General features: G+C 39.3%; 1 long non-coding RNA gene across 1 annotated transcript; it reads left to right on the plus strand.

Moving 5' to 3' along the window:
* The first annotated feature begins 15,966 nt into the window (after positions 1-15,966).
* On the plus strand, positions 15,967-16,911 carry LOC145001543 (uncharacterized). The gene is made up of 2 exons (XR_013661635.1): positions 15,967-16,466; positions 16,562-16,911. It is a non-coding gene; the product is annotated as an uncharacterized LOC145001543 (long non-coding RNA).
* The last annotated feature ends 4,661 nt before the right edge of the window (positions 16,912-21,572 follow it).

A 21,572-nucleotide genomic window follows, 5' to 3' on the forward strand; every position in this document is an offset into this window, starting at 1 on the left:
TTTGTTCTCACAAGAAAAACACCCACTTCAGTGGTGTGTTCTTGACTGAAAATAAAAAAAGAATGAAGAATAGCAACAAAATCTGCACGGGGTGTTTGGCTTCAGCTGGAAATGATGGTGATCAAAAGGTGTTGGAGTGTTGTTCTCCTTTTGCTTGAACGATCAATGGAAGGGAATGGCAGAGTAACACCGTGAATTTCAAAACAAAATTTTCAAATTTTGCGTAAAACATAATTCATTTAATATTCATAAAACAACCATATTAATTATCCAACTCAAGTCAATACAACATCCTAAGATCACATATGTATAAACTCCATGTGTGTGTGTGTACGGATCAAGCCGGCGCCTTCCCGCGATCGTCACTAGTACCTGAAACAATGACATCAAACACTGTAAGCACAAAGCTTAGTGAGTTCCCCAAAATACCACATATAACACATATTAGCCACTCGAGGCTATAACTCTGTGGTTCCGTGCACCCAAACTCTGTGAACCCTCAGGTTCTAACTCTGATAAACATGCACCACATAAATCACATAGAAATAATGCAGTACAACATATAACATACATAGCATACAAATACTCTATCACATAACTTTGGTTACCTACTCAAGGTAAAGTATAGTGAGAAGACTCACCTCGCGTATCTCGGTATCTCACGAATCATGGAAATCCCTCGTGCTCGATCCCCCTAGCTCTAATCCTCCTATATCATCACATGCCTCAGATTAACACTTTATATTTCTACGGTTGACTATCCCTAAGAAGTCAACACAGGTCAACTCGGGTTAACGGTCAATGGTCAATGGTCAACTTTGACCGGACTCGGCGAGTGCGCTATGGCGACTCGGCGAGTCTAGACGTTTTCACCAACTCTCTAGAATTCCCGTTCTACACGTCGAGTACTCCCCCTGACTCGACGAGTTCCATCTGGAAGAATCGCGGGGCCACCCCGACTCAACTCGCCGAGTCTCAAGAACAACTCGGCGAGTCCCAGTTCGACTCAGTCCACCTGTCGTCCCTCTCTTACTCACCCTGACTCACTGAGTCAACCTATGACTCGATTGGACCACTCACTGGGCGAACCCAAGGAAATCTTCAAACTACTCGCCGAGTCTGTTCATCGGACTCGGCGAGTCCATGCCATGCAACCACTCCAACTTGCTTCTAAGGTCAGATATGCTTCCACAATCTATAGATCTGGCCTCCCTAGACTGATTCATCACGTAAAGCTCCTAGCTTGGTGTCCATAACACACCCCATGGCTCATCAATAGAATTTTGACCTAAGGCATAAGGATTCCAATCCAAAACCTCTATTGATTCCCAAAAAGCTTGGGCAAAGGGACACTCTGGACCTCCAAGGGTCCAGATCTATGGTTTAAACCACATAAGGGACCAAGGGGGCACTAGATCTTGCCACAAGAGGGTTCAACAAACCCTAAATCAAAATAACATCAACAAGGAAGAAGATAACTCGAAATTATTACCACAATAGTGATGCTCTGGACTCCAAACTCTAAGAAGTGGCTCCACTTGCTTACCCTTAGCTAGTTCTCTCTTTCCTTGGAAAAATGACACCTCCAAGATCAATAATGGCCTCCTACTTTGCTCCAAACGCTCACACTCGATTAGGGTTTCACTCAAGGGAATGGTGAGCACAAATGACGACCATAAGGCCCTTTAAATAGGTCCCAAACCCGAGAAATTAGGGTTTCATTACACAGCGCGGACTCGCCGAGTCCATATCCTGGACTCGCCGAGTCCAGGCGTGATCCCACGACCAGATCCGCGACCTTACTCGGCGAGTCTGAGCTCCAACTCGCCGAGTCCCCTCTCAGAACACCAAAATCATAAACATAAAGGATACCTGGAAATCCGGCTGTTACAACTCTTCCCCACTAGAACTAGACTTCGCCCCTGAAGTCTCGCTCTGGAAATAGCTCCGGATGCTGCTCCTGCATCATACGCTCTGGCTCCCAGGTCATCTCTGATCCCCTCCGGTGTTGCCATTGAACCAACACCAGAGGTACCTCCTTATTCCTCAGAACCTTGATCTTCCGATCTCTGATGGCCACTGGTCTCTCGGCATAATTCAGGCTTGCATCCACCTGAATATCCTCTAATGGAACCACTGCCGATTCATCAGCTATACACTTCCTCAACTGCGACACATGAAAAGTGTCGTGGATCTGCCCCAACTCTACTGGCAGCTCCAACCGATAGGCTACCCGGCCTACCCTTGCAATCACACGAAATGGTCCTATGAACCGGGGCCCCAACTTGCCCCTCTTCCTGAACCGAATCACTCCTTTCCAAGGAGAAACCTTCAGGAGAACGAAGTCGCCGACCTGAAACTCAAGCTCGGACCGGCATCTGTCTGCATAACTCTTCTGTCGGCTCTGGGCGGTCAATAACCTCTGTTTGACCTGCTGTATCTGCTCTGTCGTCTGAATCACGATCTCTGTACTGCCCATCACCCTCTGCCCAACCTCACCCCAACAAATGGGGGTCCGACACCTCCTACCATACAACAGCTCAAAGGGCGGCATACCGATGCTCGAATGATGACTGTTATTGTAGGAAAACTTTGCCAAGGGTAAATACGCATCCCAGCTACCCTCGAAATCCAACACACATGCTCGAAGCATGTCTTGAAGCATCTGAATCGTCCGCTCACTCTGACCGTCTGTCTGGGGATGATATGCAGTACTAAAATGCAGTTTAGTACCCAATTCCTCATGAAATTTCTTCCAAAATCTGGAAGTGAAACGCACATCACGGTCCGAAACAATCGCGATCGGCACCCCATGCCGAGATACCACTTCTCTCACATAAACCTCCGCCAACTTCTCCGCCGAAGAACTCTCACTGATGGCAAGGAAGTGAGCGCTCTTCGTCAACCTATCCACAATCACCCAAATTGCATCAACTCCTCTGGCAGTCCTCGGCAATTTGGTGATGAAATCCATAGTGATTTGTTCCCACTTCCACTGGGGAACCTCCAATGGCTGCAACTTGCCATGCGATCTCTGGTGCTCGGCCTTAACCCTTCGGCAGGTCAAACACCTCTCGACAAACCATGCGACGTCCCTCTTCATACAGGGCCACCAATACTCTTTCCTCAAATCCAAATACATTTTCATAACCCCGGGATGGATAAAAAATTTTGATCTATGTGCTTCCTCCATCAAAGTAGTACGCGTACCTGTTGGAATAGTGTCTAAGGCTACAACTATATTAGGCAAGTATTTGATCCGGTTGTGCATGGTCCTTTTGGGTTGCCTTCACCATAGCAACTTGATGGATGATTTATTAAAAGAGAGTAAATATTATAAGGAATAATATATGGCTATTTGATTAATATAAGTCATAGATTAATTGAAATTAATTTGGTGACTTAAAGAGATTAATTAAATAAGAGGGTATAAACTGTCAATTGTTTGATAGTTAAACTTTAGACTATAAATCCATTGGGATATGCTTTGGACGAATTCTATGAGATATAGAATAGCTAAAATCGTCCAAAGGCTTATCTATGGAATGGATTTGGATAGCCTTAAGAGAAGATTATCCAATTAGGCTTTGGACGAATTCTATGAGATATAGAATAGCTAAAAGACACATGTGAGTCTTGTTTACTTGGAAAGATGACTAAGTCACCCTTCACGAGTACTTGTGAAAGGGGTGAGGGGATATTGGACCTAATACATACCGATGTATGTGGACCCTTTAGATCAACCACGAAGGATGGGAACCGCTTCTATGTGACTTTTACCGATGACTATAGTAGATATGGGTATATCTATTTAATCAAGCAAAAGTCAGACACCTTTGAAAAGTTCAAAGAGTTCAAGAATGAAGTGGAGAATCAATTGGGCAGGAAAATCAAGATGCTTCGATCCGATCGAGGAGGAGAGTACCTAAGTCTTGAATTCCACGATTATCTCAAGGAGTGTGGAATAGTTTCGCAATTGACGCCTCCTAGGACACCGCAGTTGAATGGTGTGGCAGAAAGGCGTAATCGAACCTTATTGGATATGGTTCGCTCTATGATGAGTCGTGCTTCACTACCTATCTTCTTTTGGGGGTATGCCTTAGAGACTGCCGCCCATATCCTTAACCGAGTCCCTACTAAGAAGGTTGCCAAAACACCTCACGAGATGTGGACAGGGAAAGCTCCCTCGTTGGCACATATAAAGGTTTGGGGTTGCGAGGTTTTCGTAAGACGAGATACTCACGACAAGCTTGAACCTCGAAGTGAGCGATGTATTTTCATCGGCTACCCGCAAACATCCTTTGGATATCTCTTCTATAGACCGAAAGACAATGTTTTCTTTGTTGCGAGGAGAGGAGTTTTCCGAGAGCGAGAACTCATAAGCCAAGGAGACAGTGGGAGGCAAATCGAACTTGAAGAGATTCAAGAGTCGATAGATGAAGGAACCTCTACCGCTGGCATTCAACCCGAGGAGGAAACTTCGGTTGAACCGATTGACGAATCCTTACCTCTCAGATGTTCCGATAGAGTTAGAGTTCAACCCTAGTTTTATGGTTTTCATATTACTACCGAAGGGTACACGTATATTAGTGATGGTACACTAGTAAATCTTGATGAACCTAATAGCTATAAGGAAGCCATGGCAGGCCCGGAGTCTGCGAAATGGAAAGAGGCAATGGATAGCGAGATCCAATCCATGCACGATAACCAAGTTTGGAATTTGGTTGATTATGTGCCCGAACGTAAGACCGTTGGGTGCAAATGGATCTTCAAAAAGAAGACCGACGTGGATGGGAACGTACACATATATAAGGCGCGATTGGTCGCGAAGGGCTTTACTCAAACTCCCGGAGTTGACTATGATGAGACCTTCTCACCAGTTGCGAAGATTAAATCTATTAGAGTGATGCTAGCAATTGCCGCTTTTGATGATTATGAGATTTGGAAAATGGATGTCAAGACCGCTTTCCTTAACGGAAAGTTGGCTGAGGATGTTTACATGGCTCAGCCAGAGGGGTTTGTGGATCCGAAGCATCCGAATAGAGTGTGTAAGCTTGAGAAGTCCATTTATGGACTTAAGCAAGCGTCTCGTAGATGGAATCTTTGCTTCGATGAGAAAGTCAAAGAGTTTGGATTTGTACGAGGCGAAGACGAATCTTGTATATATGTCAAAGCCAGTGGGAGTATAGTAAGCTTTCTCGTTCTATATGTCGATGACATATTACTCATAGGGAATGACATCCCGACTCTGCAGGAAGTTAAGTCCTGGCTCGGGAAGTGTTTCGCTATGAAGGACCTCGGAGAGGCTTCTTACATTTTGGGAATAAGGATAGTAAGAGAAAGAAGTAAGAGACTAATTGGACTTAGTCAGAATACTTACTTAGAAAAGGTAGTAAAACGTTTTAGTATGGAAAACTCAAAGAAGGGAGAATTACCGATACAAGGAAATGCCAAGTTGAGTAAGACTCAAAGTCCGAGTACCGAAGCTGAGATAGCAGAAATGAGCCGAGTACCATACGCTTCCGCAGTTGGCTCAATCATGTACGCTATGACTTGTACTCGCCTTGATGTAGCCTTCGCTTTGAGCATGGTTAGCAGATATCAAGGGAACCCTGGCAAAGCACATTGGATTGCGGTGAAGAACATCCTTAAGTACCTTCGGAGGACGAAAGAATGGTTCTTAGTCCTTGGAGGGAGTGATGACTTGAAGGTGCGAGGGTATAGTGACGCCAGCTTTCAGACCGACAGGGACAACTACCGTTCGCAGTCGGGCTGGGTCTTTACCCTACATGGAGGAGCAGTAACATGGAAAAGTTCCAAGCAGGAAACCGTAGCTGATTCAACGTGCGAATCAGAGTACATTGCAGCGAGCGAAGCGTCGAAGGAGGCAATATGGCTAAAGAACTTCATTGGTGATCTTGGAGTTGTGCCGGCCATAAAGGAGCCCATGGAGATTTTCTGTGATAACGAAGGTGCGGTTGCCTTGACCAAGGAACCGAGGGATCATGGTAAATCTCGACATATCGACAGAAAATATCACTTCATTAGACATCGTGTAGAAGAAGGACAACTCGTAGTGAAGAGGATACCATCAGAAGATAACCCAACAGATCCGCTTATGAAGGGACTGAGTAGGGTTAAGCACTTGCAGCATGCTAGGAGTATTGGGCTGAAGGATGATATTAGTATAGATTAGATAGTGTTAGAAACGTATAATAGATAAATGTAATTAACATTTGATGATTAAATAAAGGAGTTTTATTTATGAGTAAAGTTACTGTCACATGTTAATTGTTTAACTATTGTTTCACTTTGCATGTTTTGACTTCCAGAATAATTGAGTTTATTAGGAATAATCGAATTATTCAAATGGTCCACAATCGTTCATATGTTGGGAGTAGATATGAATGAAGATTGTCATGAATTGGTGTGTAGAATGTCTAAATGGTGTTAGACATGGCAAGGGTTGCTGCAACGTTCATGAGTGCTTATGAACTGGTTTTGAGCATTGGAATAAACCCGCGCTTGCTGGAATCACCTTATGGAATACGATATAAAAGGTGATCGCAAGACGATAATATCATATGGTCTTAAAACCTAGATATATGGTTTATTATTTGTTAATTGATTGTGTATTGATAATGCGAAAACGCATCAGTAACTTGATGTTATAAAACGCATTGTTGTGTATAGTTGGTTAATGAATAAGTAAATGCATATAAGTCGAAGTTTATCTGTAAATTTTATCCTAAGAGGATAGAAGAGATATCTTGGCCACTCGATGATTTGATTTGACTTATGTGCCAAGCCCGGTCAGAATTGAATTGATGTGTTCGATTAAGTTCTATGTCAAATAAATCGAAGATCGAGAAATCTAAATGCTAGACTAACCATTCCATAGGATTGTCAGCATGATATCTAACAGAGGACTGTACGATCCCTTATCTAAAGGACAAGATTGATTAGATCAGAGTTGACAGCGTCTTTGAGAGCTACGATTGCAAACTGAATTGTACTTGTATAGTTACTAGACTTATCCAAGTGGGAGACTGTTGGAATAGTGTCTAAGGCTGCAACTATATTAGGCAAGTATTTGATCCGGTTGTGCATGGTCCTTTTGGGTTGCCTTCACCATAGCAACTTGATGGATGATTTGTTAAAAGAGAGTAAATATTATAAGGAATAATATATGGCTATTTGATTAATATAAGTCATAGATTAATTGAAATTAATTTGGTGACTTAAAGAGATTAATTAAATAAGAGGGTATAAACTGTCAATTGTTTGATAGTTAAACTTTAGACTATAAATCCATTGGGATATGCTTTGGACGAATTCTATGAGATATAGAATAGCTAAAATCGTCCAAAGGATTATCTATGGAATGGATTTGGATAGCCTTAAGAGAAGATTATCCAATTAGGGTTTAGGTTGTAACCCTTAAGGAGTCTACAAGTATAAATAGACCCTAGGGGTGAGGGAATTCAACACACCATCTAAAGTAGAGATACTCTGGCCGAGTTCCTCCCCTCTCCTCTCTCCTAAATCATCTTGCTTGCTATTGGTGTTTGTAAGCCATTAGAGGAGTGACATTTGTGACTCTAGAAGCTCCAAGACAACAAGATCAACAAGGAACTCAAAGGTATGATTCTAGATCTGTTTCAATGTTGTTATTTAACCTAATTAGCCATTAGAAGTCTTGGATTCAAAGCATGTTTAATTAGAAAGCCTAGATCCAAGCATTAGGGTTTTGCATGCGCACATAGGAAAGTTCTTATGGATAAAACCCATCAGTACCGCCCACAAACGGTACCCAAATCCGGCCCTGAAAAGTCATAAGCCCTCGACTATCTGAAACGAACTCTGAAACCAAACCAACGACCCGTTCCCTCTTCTGTATCTCCGGTTGCACAGCCTCGGCCTGTGCCCCACGAATGGCATCCAGAACTGGAGCTATCACGGTCAATCTCAAACATACATTTCTCAGTGGAGTACTCTCTGCCCTGCGGCTCAACGCATCAGCTACCACATTAGCCTTGCCCGGGTGGTACAGGATCTCACAATCATAATCCTTGACCACATCCAACCACCTCCTCTGCCGCATATTTAGGTTAGGCTGATCCATCAAGTACTTCAAACTCTTATGGTCCGTGTATATCGTACAATGAACCCCATACAAGTAGTGACGCCAAATCTTGAGGGCGAACACCACTGCCCCCAATTCTAGATCATGTGTGGGATATCTCATCTCATGAGGCTTCAACTACTCGATGCATATGCTATCACATGTCCTTTCTGCATCACTACCGCTCCCATCCCTAAAATCGATGCATCACAAAATACTACAAAATCTTCCATCCTTTCCGGAAGAGCTAATATCGGGGCTTCGCACAACCTTTGGCGAAGCTTCTCAAAGGAGGTCTGCTGCTCGGGACCCCATGAAAATGCAACACCCTTACGGGTCAATCTGGTGAGTGGCACCGCGATCTTGGAGAAATCCTTGACAAATCTCCGATAGTACCCTGCCAACCCAAGGAAGCTCCTGATCTCAGAGGGTGACTTCGGCACCTCCCAACTCATCACCGCCTCAACCTTGGCCAGATCGACCAATATCCCTTCCTGATTAACAAGATGTCCCAGAAACTGGACCTCCCGCAACCAGAAATTGCACTTGGAAAACTTTGCATAAAGTTTCTCCGATCTCAAAACCCCAAGGACTTCCCTCAAATGCTCCTCATGTTGCTCTCTAGATCTCGAATATACCAGAATATCATTGATGAATACAATCACTGACCGATCCAACATCGGCCTGCATACCCTGTTCATGAGATCCATGAACACAGCCGTGGCATTGGTGAGCCCAAAAGGCATCACCACAAACTCATAATGCCCATATCGCGTCCTGAACGCTGTCTTCTGGACGTCCTCATCCCGCACTCTCACCTGATGATAGCCCGACCTCAAATCAATCTTGGAGAACCAAGATGCTCCCTGTAACTGATCGAATAAATCGTCGATCCTCAACAACGGGTAACGGTTCTTAACCGTCAACTTGTTCAATTCTCGGTAATCAATACACATTCGATGTGAGCCGTCCTTCTTCTTCACAAACAGAATGGGCGCTCCCCACAGCGAGCTACTCGGCCGAATAAACCCCTTCCCCAGCAGCTCCTGAAGCTGCGAGGATAAATCTTACATCTCTGGAGGTGCAAGACGATAAGGCACCTTAGCGATAGGCGCGGCCCCCGGAACCAAATCAATACTGAACTCTACTTGCCTCACGGGAGGCACACCCGGTAACTCCTCGGGAAAAACATCTGGAAACTCACGCACCACCGGAACCTCCTCCACTGAACTCGGTCCCCCGGAGATCACCCGCGTATCCATCACATATGCCACAAAACCCTTACAGCCCTGTTGTAAACACTGCCTCGCCCTAGTGGCCGAACAAAAGGCTGATCCAGAACGTGTACCCTCGCCGTACACTGAAAGAACTCCCCCACTAGGATCTCGTATGGTCACCAACTGACGCTCACAGTCGATAACCGCGTCGAATCGGCTCAACCAGTCCATGCCCACAATGACACAGACATCACCCATCACAATACGAACCAAATCAATCGGAAACTCAACCCCAAAAATCTCTAACACACATCCCCGGAGGACCTCCGTGGCACAAATCACTCTATCAGCAGCTATGGAAACCCTCAGAGGCCGACTCAATGCCTCACGACTAACACTGATATGCTGACTAAAGGCCAAAGATACAAAAGAACGACTTGCACCCGAGTCAAATAACACTAAAGCAGGCACAGAGTTCACAAGGAAGGTACCTACGCATAACATAATATAAGCATAATATCTCAACATCAAAATAAACACATATAAGGAAACGTACCAGCCACAACATCGGGTGCAGCGCGGACCTCCTCCGCAGTCATCTGAAAGGCTCTCCCTCGAGCTCTCGGCGCCTCGGCCTTCACGGGCCGACTCTCTGTAGCTCTGATGGCGGCAGGAGCAGATCCCTGAGATGCTCCGCGCAACAGCGGACACTCCGCCTTCCGGTGTCCGGTCTGGTTGCAGTGAAAACACACTGCAAACCCCTTGGGGTAGTCCTTGGCCATATGCCCCTCCTTGCCACATTTGTAGCAAGATCCCGCTCGACATACTCCGTCATGACCCTTGCCGCACTTCCCGCAAGTGCGGCCCTTCTGGCTCCCGGGTTTGCGATCAGCAGGCTTGGCCCGCTTGGCTGCTGGCTGAGACTGTGCCGGCCGCCGATCCCTCCCCTGAGACTCCGCCTCCTCCCTGGCCTGTGTCTCAAGCTCAATCTCCCTCTTCCGGGCATTTGCCTGAAGCTCAGCAAATGTCCGATACGAGGAGTTTGCAGCGAACTCCCGAATATCCCGTCTCAAAATGCTCAAGTAGCGGCTCATACGTGCCTGCTCAGTGGACACGTGCTCAGGGCAGAACATCGCCCTTTCATGGAACATCCTCGTGATCACTGTAACTGACTCAGTACCTTGCTTGAGGGTCAGAAACTCCTGTGCCAAACGCTCCCTCTCCACCTGGGGAACGTACTCATCCCGGAACATGGTAGTGAACCTCTCCCAGGTCATCGCCGAAAGCTCAGCAGGCGTAAAATGCGCCGTCACAAACTTCCACCAGTCCTTCGCTCCCAAGCGAAGCTGGTTCAGCGCGAACCGAACCTTCAGATGCTCAGGAGATGAGCAAGTGAAGAAGCACCCCTCCATATCAGATATCCACCTCATAGCTGCCACCGGATCCTGTGTCCCATCAAACTCTAGTGGTTTGGTGTTGCTGAACTCCCGAAACAGCGACGCATCACCTCCCTAGGGTCTCGCTGCAGCGATCGCTGCGGTAGCCGCTGCAACAGAAAGAGCAGCAAAACGCTCATCAAATGTCTCAATCAGTGCGGTCTTAATAGACCCGAACATCTCTGGTATCTCAGCTCTGATGACCGCAGCCACCTCCTCATGAATGATCTGTCGAATCTCCTCATCACTAGCTCCGATACCCTCCGGCATATGACGTGTCCTCACCATGATCACCCTCTGAAATACAACATATGATAAATTAGAATTCACTCGAGCATACTCACACTCGACAATCCATCCCTCCTTGATTCTTGGTATTCCAAAGATTCTTATTTGGACCGTGCACCGCCCCGGTGATTTCAGTAGTACGGGCCCAATACTACTGTCAACACCGTCTCAGTACACACCCCAAATCTTCCTCTTCGGATCCCAAATCCCAAGTACTCTATCATGCGTAGACCACTCTCTAATAGATCTCTCATAAGCCCTTCGCTGCTACCTACTCACTCTCAAGCATCTCATAGCAGCTCACCTCTCCCTAGACTAAGGCATCACATATTAGGCCACTCTAGTCCTAATAGTAATACCTAGCCTACTCTAGCATGCAGATACATCATAACAATATCAATATTACATAATATAAAGGTATTTTGGGAAATCACCGTTCGGGCGCTGACTGATCGTACACACGTTTATTCCTTGAATTAGTTTCTTTTTCAAGAAAATCTTTTACTCTTAGAAAAGTTAAGTTTTCTTTTGAAATTATTTTTCCAAATCCTCAGTTTGAGTTCAAATACTCCTGAAGGTGTACTCGAATCCCTCAAACCAAGGCTCTGATACCAAATTGTAACACCATGAATTTCAAAACAAAATTTTCAAATTTTGCGTAAAACATAATTCATTTAATATTCATAAAACAACCATATTAATTATCCAACTCAAGTCAATACAACATCCCAATATCACATATGTATAAACTCCATGTGTGTGTGTACGGATCAAGCCGGCGCCTTCCCGCGGTCGTCACTAGTACATGAAACAATGACATCAAACACTGTAAGCACAAAGCTTAGTGAGTTCCCCAAAATACCACATATAACACATATTAGCCACTCGAGGCTATAACTCTGTGGGTCCGTGCACCCAAACTCTGTGAACCCTCAGGTTCTAACTCTGATAAACATGCACCACATAAATCACATAGAAATAATGCAGTACAACACATAACATACATAGCATACAAATACTCTATCACATAACCCTGGTTAGCTACTCAAGGTAAGGTATAGTGAGAAGACTCACCTCGCGTATCTCGGTATCTCACGAATCCTGGAAATCCATCGTGCTCGATCCCCCTAGCTCTAATCCTCCTATATCATCACATGCCTCTGATTAACACTTTATATTTCTACGGTTGACTATCCCTAAGAAGTCAACACAGGTCAACTCGAGTCAACAGTCAATGGTCAATGGTCAACTTTGACAGGACTCGGTGAGTGCGCTATGGCGACTCGGCGAGTCTAGACGTTTTCACCAACTCTCTAGAATTCCAGTTCTACACGTCGAGTACTCCCCCTGACTCGACGAGTTCCATCTGGAAGAATCGTGGGGCCACCCCGACTCAACTCACCGAGTCTCAAGAACAACTCGGCGAGTCCCAGTTCGACTCAGTCCACCTGTCGTCCCTCTCTAACTCACCCTGACTCACTGAGTCAACCTATGACTAGATTGGACCACTCACTGGGCGAACCCAAGGCAATATTCAAACTAGTCGCCGAGTCTGTTCATGGGACTCGGCGAGTCCATGCCATGCAACCACTCCAACTTGCTTCTAAGGTCAGATCTGCTTCCACAATCTATAGATATGGCCTCCCTAGACTGATTCATCACGTAAAGCTCCCAGCTTGGTGTCCATAACACACCCCATGGCTCATAAATAGAATTTTGACCTAAGGCATAAGGATTCCAATCCAAAACCTCCATTGATTCCCAAAAAGCTTGGGCAAAGGGACACTCTGGACCTCCAAGGGTCCAGATCTGTGGTTTAAACCACATAAGGGACTAAGGGGGCACTAGATCTTGCCACAAGAGGGTTCAACAAACCCTAAATCAAAATAACATCAACAAGGAAGAAGATAACTCGAAATTATTACCACAATAGTGATGCTCTGGACTCCAAACTCTCAGAAGTGGCTCCACTTGCTTTCCCTTAGCTAGTTCTCTCTTTCCTTGCCAAAATGACACCTCCAAGATCAATAATGGCCTCCTACTTTGCTCCAAACGCTCACACTCGATTAGGGTTTCACTCAAGGGACTGGTGAGCACAAATGACGGCCATAAGGCCCTTTAAATAGGTCCCAAACCTGAGAAATTAGGGTTTCATTACACAGCACGGACTCGCCGAGTCCAGGCGCGATCCCGCGCCCAGATCCGCGACCCTACTCGGCAAGTCTGAGCTCCAACTCGCCGAGTCCCCTCTAAGAACACCAAAATCATAAACATAAAGGATACCTGGAAATCCAGCTGTTACAGGCAGCAAGCAAACCCATATTTGGTGTTGGTACGATGCAGAATGATAATTGAACAGGAAAACTTGTAGGCTTTAGTTAGATGAACACTCCAACGTTGTACAATTGATTGGTAAAGTGAATGAGTTTCATTTTGTTTTGGCTGTCAATTTAGGAGGTGTATTTGATTTTAACTTTGCAAACAATGTATTGATTTTATCATTCATGATTCATGTATTTGGGTGACGCATTGGTTTAATTATTTATGTATTTGCTTGGATTTAGAAACAATGTAACACCCCAATTATTTGTGCATTGGTGTGTGTGTGGATGTATTATACTAGTTATACACACAAGTATACATATTTGGATAATAAGGTGCATATTATACATGTATTTTTGTATGTATTAATATATTGCACTGGTTTATGTATAGATGGTATTATATAAAGTGTAGGAGCTGACCATTCTTGTATTTAGATATATATTTAAACATTTAAGACATGTGTATATCTATTAATAACCTTTTATATAATTGATATACCTATTCAATAATGCTTTTAATTTATACAATTTTGATGTATATATAAAAACTCGGTGTGAGATCTATGTATTAAATGAGTTTAATAAAAGAAAATATGAAATTTTAACAATTTGAAAAGTTTGAATTTATAAGAAAAATGAAAAAAAATGAATTATTAAAATTATTTAAACTTTAATGTTTTAAATACATTACATATATAAACTCTTTCTAATAAATACTTTACATATATATTACCTTACAAATTAAATGTGGAATTTTAATTTAATAAAATAAAAAATACAATAAAATGACAAGTAAAAATAGAAAATTTAAAATTTTTAGAAAATGCTAAGTGTCCAAATGAAGGAGAAGATGACATGTGACAAAAAAACCTTCATTTATTATAGTAGATTTACAGGTTTTCTACTAACAACAATAATACTTTTAAAAGTCTAAAAAATATTTTCTTTGTATGTATAACAATAGTTAAAAACTATGTTTGCAAAGAGTCTTTGAAATCCAGAATGTATCTTTGTATACGTAAATCTGTACTTTACAATTATGTTTGTAAAGAATCTTTGAATGTCCTTGAAAACAAAATTATACTGTTTCATTAGTAATTCTATACTTAAAATAGTTTTGAAAGCAACCACGCCTATGGTTTGCAGTGAGTGAGTGAGAGAGAGAGAGAGAGAGAGAGAGATTCTAGTTAACGTAATGTTTATAGTGAGTCTTATAACCGAGCTATGTAACTAAATGTACCCCATACAACGCTTCATTAGACGTTGTAGTAATGATTGTAGACACTTATCACCCGTTTTAATTGATCCGTCGAGGTTTTAGCTAGCAATTGTAGGTGAGGATGTCAACCCCATATAGATTTATACATATATATCTCGCTCCCAAGATTAACAATTATAATAGTGTGTGTATGCTAAATGTTTATAGCCAACTAATGAATATAGTCTCACTAAAAATCCCTTAACCAAAGCATGTGAATGGCTCTAAACCTAACTTAATTGTGATTAAGTTACTAGGCATAAAGAATTTCATTGTATTATAAAATCCGAGTATGCTTGGTATGTATGTAAAAGTGTAATGTACTCGCTTTTATAAATATGTATGTTTCACAGTAATGAACATGTGTATATGTATAAACTTTATGTATTTAAACATATAAATATACATGAATAGTAATAGCTTGAATCGTTGAAATACCACCAAGTTTTATAACGTACTTGTTATAATATACAATGTCACATAAAAATCATATACTTTTGTATTATGTAGCATTTGTTGTTTGTTATTTCACGATAAAATAATCATAATTTGTATACGAAAAGTTTATGCCATTTTATTTCTAATGAAATGTTTCCTTGTTAAATAACATTTTTATAAACTATGATTATTGTATTTCACATGAAAGGATAAGTAGTTTGTACAAACAAAGTATATAGACACATGTATCTCCCCTCGAAATAATTAGAAATATTAAAAAGTGGCCGTAATCACTCACCCTTGGAGCGTGAGTTCGAGTTGTTCAAATTCGATTTCTTTTGAGAAGCTTGATGTGAGAAACCGCAAAACAACATTTATTGAGTTAAAATAACCAATGGGACCATTTTGTAGTATTTTTTTTTAACCAAAGGGGATGTTTTAAATAAACCAAACTATCGAAGGGCTGATTTGGTCAAAATAATACAACAATGGTTGTTTTTATTATTATTATTATTATTATTATTATTATTATTATTATTATCACAATGAGGGGCTGATTTGAACAAATGGGTTTAATATTTGGGGGGTTTGGGACTGATTTCTAATGTTTTGGTCAAATGGGGGTTAATGTTGTCATTTCTAAAAGAACTTAAAAGGGATTAGGGGGGTGTTTGGCTTGTCTTTTGAAAGGGCAAAAGTCCTTTTTGAAAAAGATAAATGACAAAAGATGTTTGGTAAATATATTTTAAAAGTGACTTTTGGATTTTAGATAGAAGGAAAAATGACTTTTTGAAAAAGTTAGAAAAATCTGATTTTTTGTAACTTTTCCAAAAAGTTCTTTTCCTCTGGAAAAGACAAGTCAAACACTCCTAGGGCTTTTATGCCCCCGTCTTTGATCTAATCGGGCCATTTTAAAGGGAATATGAACGGTCAAGGAGTCACGGTAGTCAGGCAGGAACACGATGGAGGGTGTGAGGTCCGATGGATTCCGATCGATTGCAGACTGAGGTTGTGTTTCCGGTGTCGATGAGACCGAAACGGCGAAGGAACGAAGCAGCGAGCTCGTGCTCCCTCTCGTTCGGCTACGAGGTGCAAAGTCCGGTCGTCGCAAGCAGCAGTAGCATCGAAGACGAGGCCTTCGGAGGTCTGTGGTCGATGGGAACAGTAGAGAAAGAAAGCGAGGGGAGGAGGTCCGAAAAAGAGTCAGGGATTGTCGATCGGTGGTGTTTCGGTCCGGCTGTGAGGTGCGAAGGCATGGGATTCGGTGTGGCTAAGAAGTTGCGATGGGCAGGAGGCCAGGATAGGGTTCAGTTCGAACAAGGAAATCAGGGGGGAACTTAGGTGGGTTTTTCTCGACGGGAATAAGGCGAAAGGTCTCCGGTAACTTTCTTGCTCTCTCTCTCTCTCTCTCTCTCTCTCTCTTTCTTAATGTTTGACAGTGATCGATAGGGTTGTTTGGGTTTGATGTTTCACAGGGAGAGAGGCAACCTCGAAAAACACCCACTTCAGTGGTGTGTTCTTGACTGAAAATAAAAAAAGAATGAAGAATAGCAACAAAATCTGCACGGGGTGTTTGGCTTCAGCTGGAAATGATGGTGATCAAAAGGTGTTGGAGTGTTGTTCTCCTTTTGCTTGAACGATCAATGGAAGGGAATGGCAGCAAGCAAACCCATATTTGGTGTTGGTACGATGCAGTAGGATAATTGAACAAGAAAACTTGTAGGCTTTAGTTAGATGAACACTCCAACGTTGTACAATTGATTGGTAAAGTGAATGAGTTTCATTTTGTTTTGGCTGTCAATTTAGGAGGTGTATTTGATTTTAACTTTGCAAACAATGTATTGATTTTATCATTGATGATTCATGTATTTGGGTGACGCATTGGTTTAATTATTTATGTATTTGTTTGGATTTAGAAACAATGTAATACCCCAATTATTTGTGCATTGGTGTGTGTGGATGTATTATACTAGTTATACACACAAGTATACATATTTGGATAATTAATAAGGTGCATATTATACATGTATATTTGTATGTATTAATATATTGCACTAGTTTATGTATAGATGGTATTATATAAAGTGTAGGAGCTGGCCATTCTTGTATTTAGATATATATATTTAAACATTTAAGACATGTGTATATCTATTAATAACCTTTTATATAATTGATATACCTATTCAATAATGTTTTTAATTTATATAACTTTGATGTATATATAAAACTAGGTGTGAGATCTATGTATTACGTGAGTTTAATAAAAAAAAATATATGAAATTTTAACAATTTGAAAAGTTTGAATTTATAAGAAACTAGGTTATAACCCGTGTGCTACACGGTTAACTAGGTAAAGCAATATAAAGATTTAAAATCGTAATCATTAATCATACATTTGGAAAACTATTATTTTTATATATAGTTTCATGTTTTGTCTGAAATGTATCATCTTTCTTTTTAAATAACATGTAAAATGGTTTTCAAAATATCAATTAAAAATCACAATGTTATACAATGAAATATAAAATCCAATAGATTGAAAATAAGTTGATGTGAAGAAACATATATAAAATGGTCTATATTTATATGTATTACATAAATAGTCAATGGTTATAATTATACTGGAATTATAGAAACAATACCAAGTTTTAACTATAAATAAATTACAAAAATGGTCCACGTTTATACAATTGCCAAAAATGGTCATTGGTTTTAATTGTAAAGATAGTCAATGTTATAAATTTATTCATATTATGTAAAAAAATAAATAAGAATTGATTAAAATGATTACTTGTATCTAGCATTAGTCCAAGACAAAGTAGATTGCTATTTATTATAGTTATATGGGTTGACAACTTAAACTAACATAAATAATAATAATAAACGATTTGCTATAAAAGAATAGACAAAGAAAATGTATATAAGAAAAAAATGAAAGAAAAAAATAGTTTGTAAATCGGCATTTTATGATGGAACCAAGTTATAACCATAAAATTTTGGTAGACACATGACAATAGCCACAATCGTACAGGAAAATAACCTAATGTTTTACTAACAATCCAAAATGTAAGGTAATCCAAATACATAGTATATTATTTTATTTTTCATTTTAAGTGGGTATAATTAAGAAAAAAAATAGTAAGAATGACCAAATTGACCAAAAATATCATTATGACTAAAAATTTATAATTTTCTGCTTTAAGTGTTTCATAACCGTGTAAGGTTTATTTTAATTCAGTTTTAAGTGGTCCAAATAACCAAAAAGAACAAAATGAACAAATTGACCAAAAAGGTCAAAATTATCATTTCTAAAAAAGTATACTTTATGCTTTAAGAGTTTCATATCATTATGACATGTTCTTTATTCAATTTTAATTCATCGAGAAATGATAAAAAGGAATAAAAATGGTGAAAAACCCAAATGGACCAAAAACACAAAAAATGATCATTTTCACCAAAAAACTTCTACTTTTTGTTACCAATTTTTCATATAATTTCAAAGTTCTTTTGTGTTTCGTTATAAGTGCTACAAATGACCAAAACATTAGAATTTGTAATTAGCAGTGTACTTTATATAATAATAAATATGATGCTAAATTGGACATAAAAATGAAAGTAAACTACTATTTAGTGCATTTAGCTGAACCTTGGGCTAAATGTACTAAATAGCAACATACTTTCATTTTTATGTCTAATATAACATTATACTTTTTATTATAAAAAGTACATTGTTAAATAAAAGTTAATAGTCCCTGTTTAAAAATTATAGGAATGGTCCCTGTGCTAAACAAAATAGTTGTACGAATGGTCCCTAATTAAATAAATGTACAACAATGGTCCTTGTATAAAATATAATGCATAACTGGTCCTTGTTTAATGAAATTATCATAAACGGTTTGTGCTTCAAAACATGCATAATTCTTCAAAAAGACCTAATTGACCAAATTAAACCAAATATGCGGTTGAAATTTCGAAAAAGGAAAAAAATGGTCAAATCACCAAATTGACCAAAATGTTCAAAATGACAATTTTGAGAAAAAAAAAATTAAACTTCCTGTTTTAAGAGTTTCATATCAGAGTATTGCTTTTTTCAAGTTAAAGTTGGCCAAATTATGAAAAAGAAAAAAATGGTAAAATGACCAAATTGAACAAAAAGGTCAAAATGGTCATTTTGACTAAAAAAATCTTAAAAAACCATACATTCTATTTCAAGAGTTTCATATCACTATTTTTTTTTCAATTTAATTGACCATAACATGAAAAAAAAACCACTAAAAACGCTATATATATATATATATATATATATATATATATATATATATATATATATATATAAGTGTCACCACTTGCATCGTATTTTATAGCAGTCTACTTGCATTACCCGGAATCTAAGTATGTGTACATGTGAAATTTTACAGTCGTATAACATTCTACTTAAATAGGCGAATAATCAAATATTTGCAAAAAAAAAAAAATTATTAATTTTCAAAGATACTGGTAAGTTTATTTTGCTATTGATATAGGGGCAACAAATGGGTATAGAGCAACAAATTGGATAAAATGTAAATAAGGTTGAAACAAATAAAATTACAAAACAATTGGCAAACCAAAGCTAGAATTGATGAAAATATGATATCAAAATAATAGTACTAACCACCAACAACCTAATCTTTTTTCTTGATGTCCAGTAGGATAAGATAACTCCATATCACTTCTGTTCCATACTAAATTAATACAATTTCAAACTTTCAACAATAAAATTTAAGAATGTATATATTAAGGACACCAAGAAAATTTAAACCTTTTCACTTATTTTAAAGACTAAATTGGTGAATATTTTGAATGAACCTATCAAAAAAATAAAAGGTTTACCATGAGAGGATTCAACATTTAGGATCATTATAATGATAAGGAACTTGGCTACTCAAACAACAGAGGTTGAAATCATCAACTTCACAGAAAAATCAATTCCCATGTAGTCTGCAAAACATGAAATCCAAGATTTGTCCTCTTGTCAGACCCACTGATTTCCTCACTGTATGTCATCAAAAATAAAATAAAAAAAAGAATCTAAATTTTGAAATTAAATTTAATGCCATATTACCAATTTAGTACTAATCAAAAAAATCCATTGAATAACCATGCCATGTTATCTAACATATATCCATGTCATATTACCCTACTCATCTTTTCTACTTGAACTTGAAGGATCACAATATATCTAAGGCAACCAACAATGGAATTTGAATTCAATAAAGATTCATCTAAAAAGATTATTAAATTTCAACTAACCAACGAAACCTCCAAAAAAAAAACTCTTTAACTATCTTATTTAATGAATTTTAAAACACCCCAAAAGAAACATCCATAATACAATCTAAAAGCATACTGATTTTTTTCTCTCAAGCATTTCAACAAACAAATAGTAGACGAATCTTGAACTTGATATTTTCAAGAGATGTAACAAAATAGTTTCAATTAATTGAAAAAATTCTCATCAGTTTTTTGTTACCTTCATTAAAGTCTTACACCTAGAGTGAAGAGAGGGTAGTTGAGCTTACTTGAAGGAAACAATCAAACATGCCACCATGTTCTATTTTCATGAGAGCTTGATTCAACTCTATATTTCTCTCCTATAAAAGGCCATCAAGATATTCAAACTAATAAACAAAAAAGATTTGTATTCAAGAGTAAATGAAACATGAATCCTAGAAAAATAATATTCAAAGTAATATGATGGCATCGAACATTTTTCATGTTAATTGAGATTTAATCATAAGAGACATAAATCACAAAAAAATAAGGTATATTTCTAGTAAACTTCAAGTAACAAAGGATGCTGTCACCAATAAAACCATCTTCAAGTACCAGAGGATGATGCATCCATTTCATCCTGGCCAAAATATGAAAGCTGCAAAATTTAAAAGCATATTAGTTTAATTTTGGATACTAAAACATAATAGAAAAACAAAACAAAGGACATTCAATTTAACTTCAATCCACTATCATGTTAAATATGCAGAGTAAAATTGTAATCTATAACAACTGGTATCAGATTGATGCGATCAATCTGAAATAGAAGCATAGTTGTTTCGATCTGAACAATGATAAGAACGGTTAATTCAAGAGTAGACAGAACAGAAAGAATTAATTGTGTTGTGCAATCGAAATTTGGTAATGTTTAAACTTAAATCGGATCACTAAAAGAAGATAAAAGTAATGAAACTGTCGGAGCTATTAATATGCATATCCAGAATTTTACCTTCAAAGTCGATGTACCTTCAAAATCGATGCTTATGGTGATTCTGGAATGCTTTAGCTTCAAAAACTTAACGGGAGGCAGTTGGGTTTTCCAAATTGTAAGGGTTTAAAAGAGTGTGTGGCAGTTTAATCAAGATCTAGAGGATTTAGTTTTGAAGTTTGGCGAGAATTTGAGGGACTTGGGTTTTAAATTTGGCCATAGACTTTTGGTTATGGAAGATATGA

The sequence above is a fragment of the Lactuca saligna genome, chromosome 6 (assembly GCF_052625555.1).
Source record: "Lactuca saligna cultivar CGN05327 chromosome 6, ASM5262555v1, whole genome shotgun sequence".
NCBI lineage: Eukaryota > Viridiplantae > Streptophyta > Magnoliopsida > Asterales > Asteraceae > Lactuca > Lactuca saligna.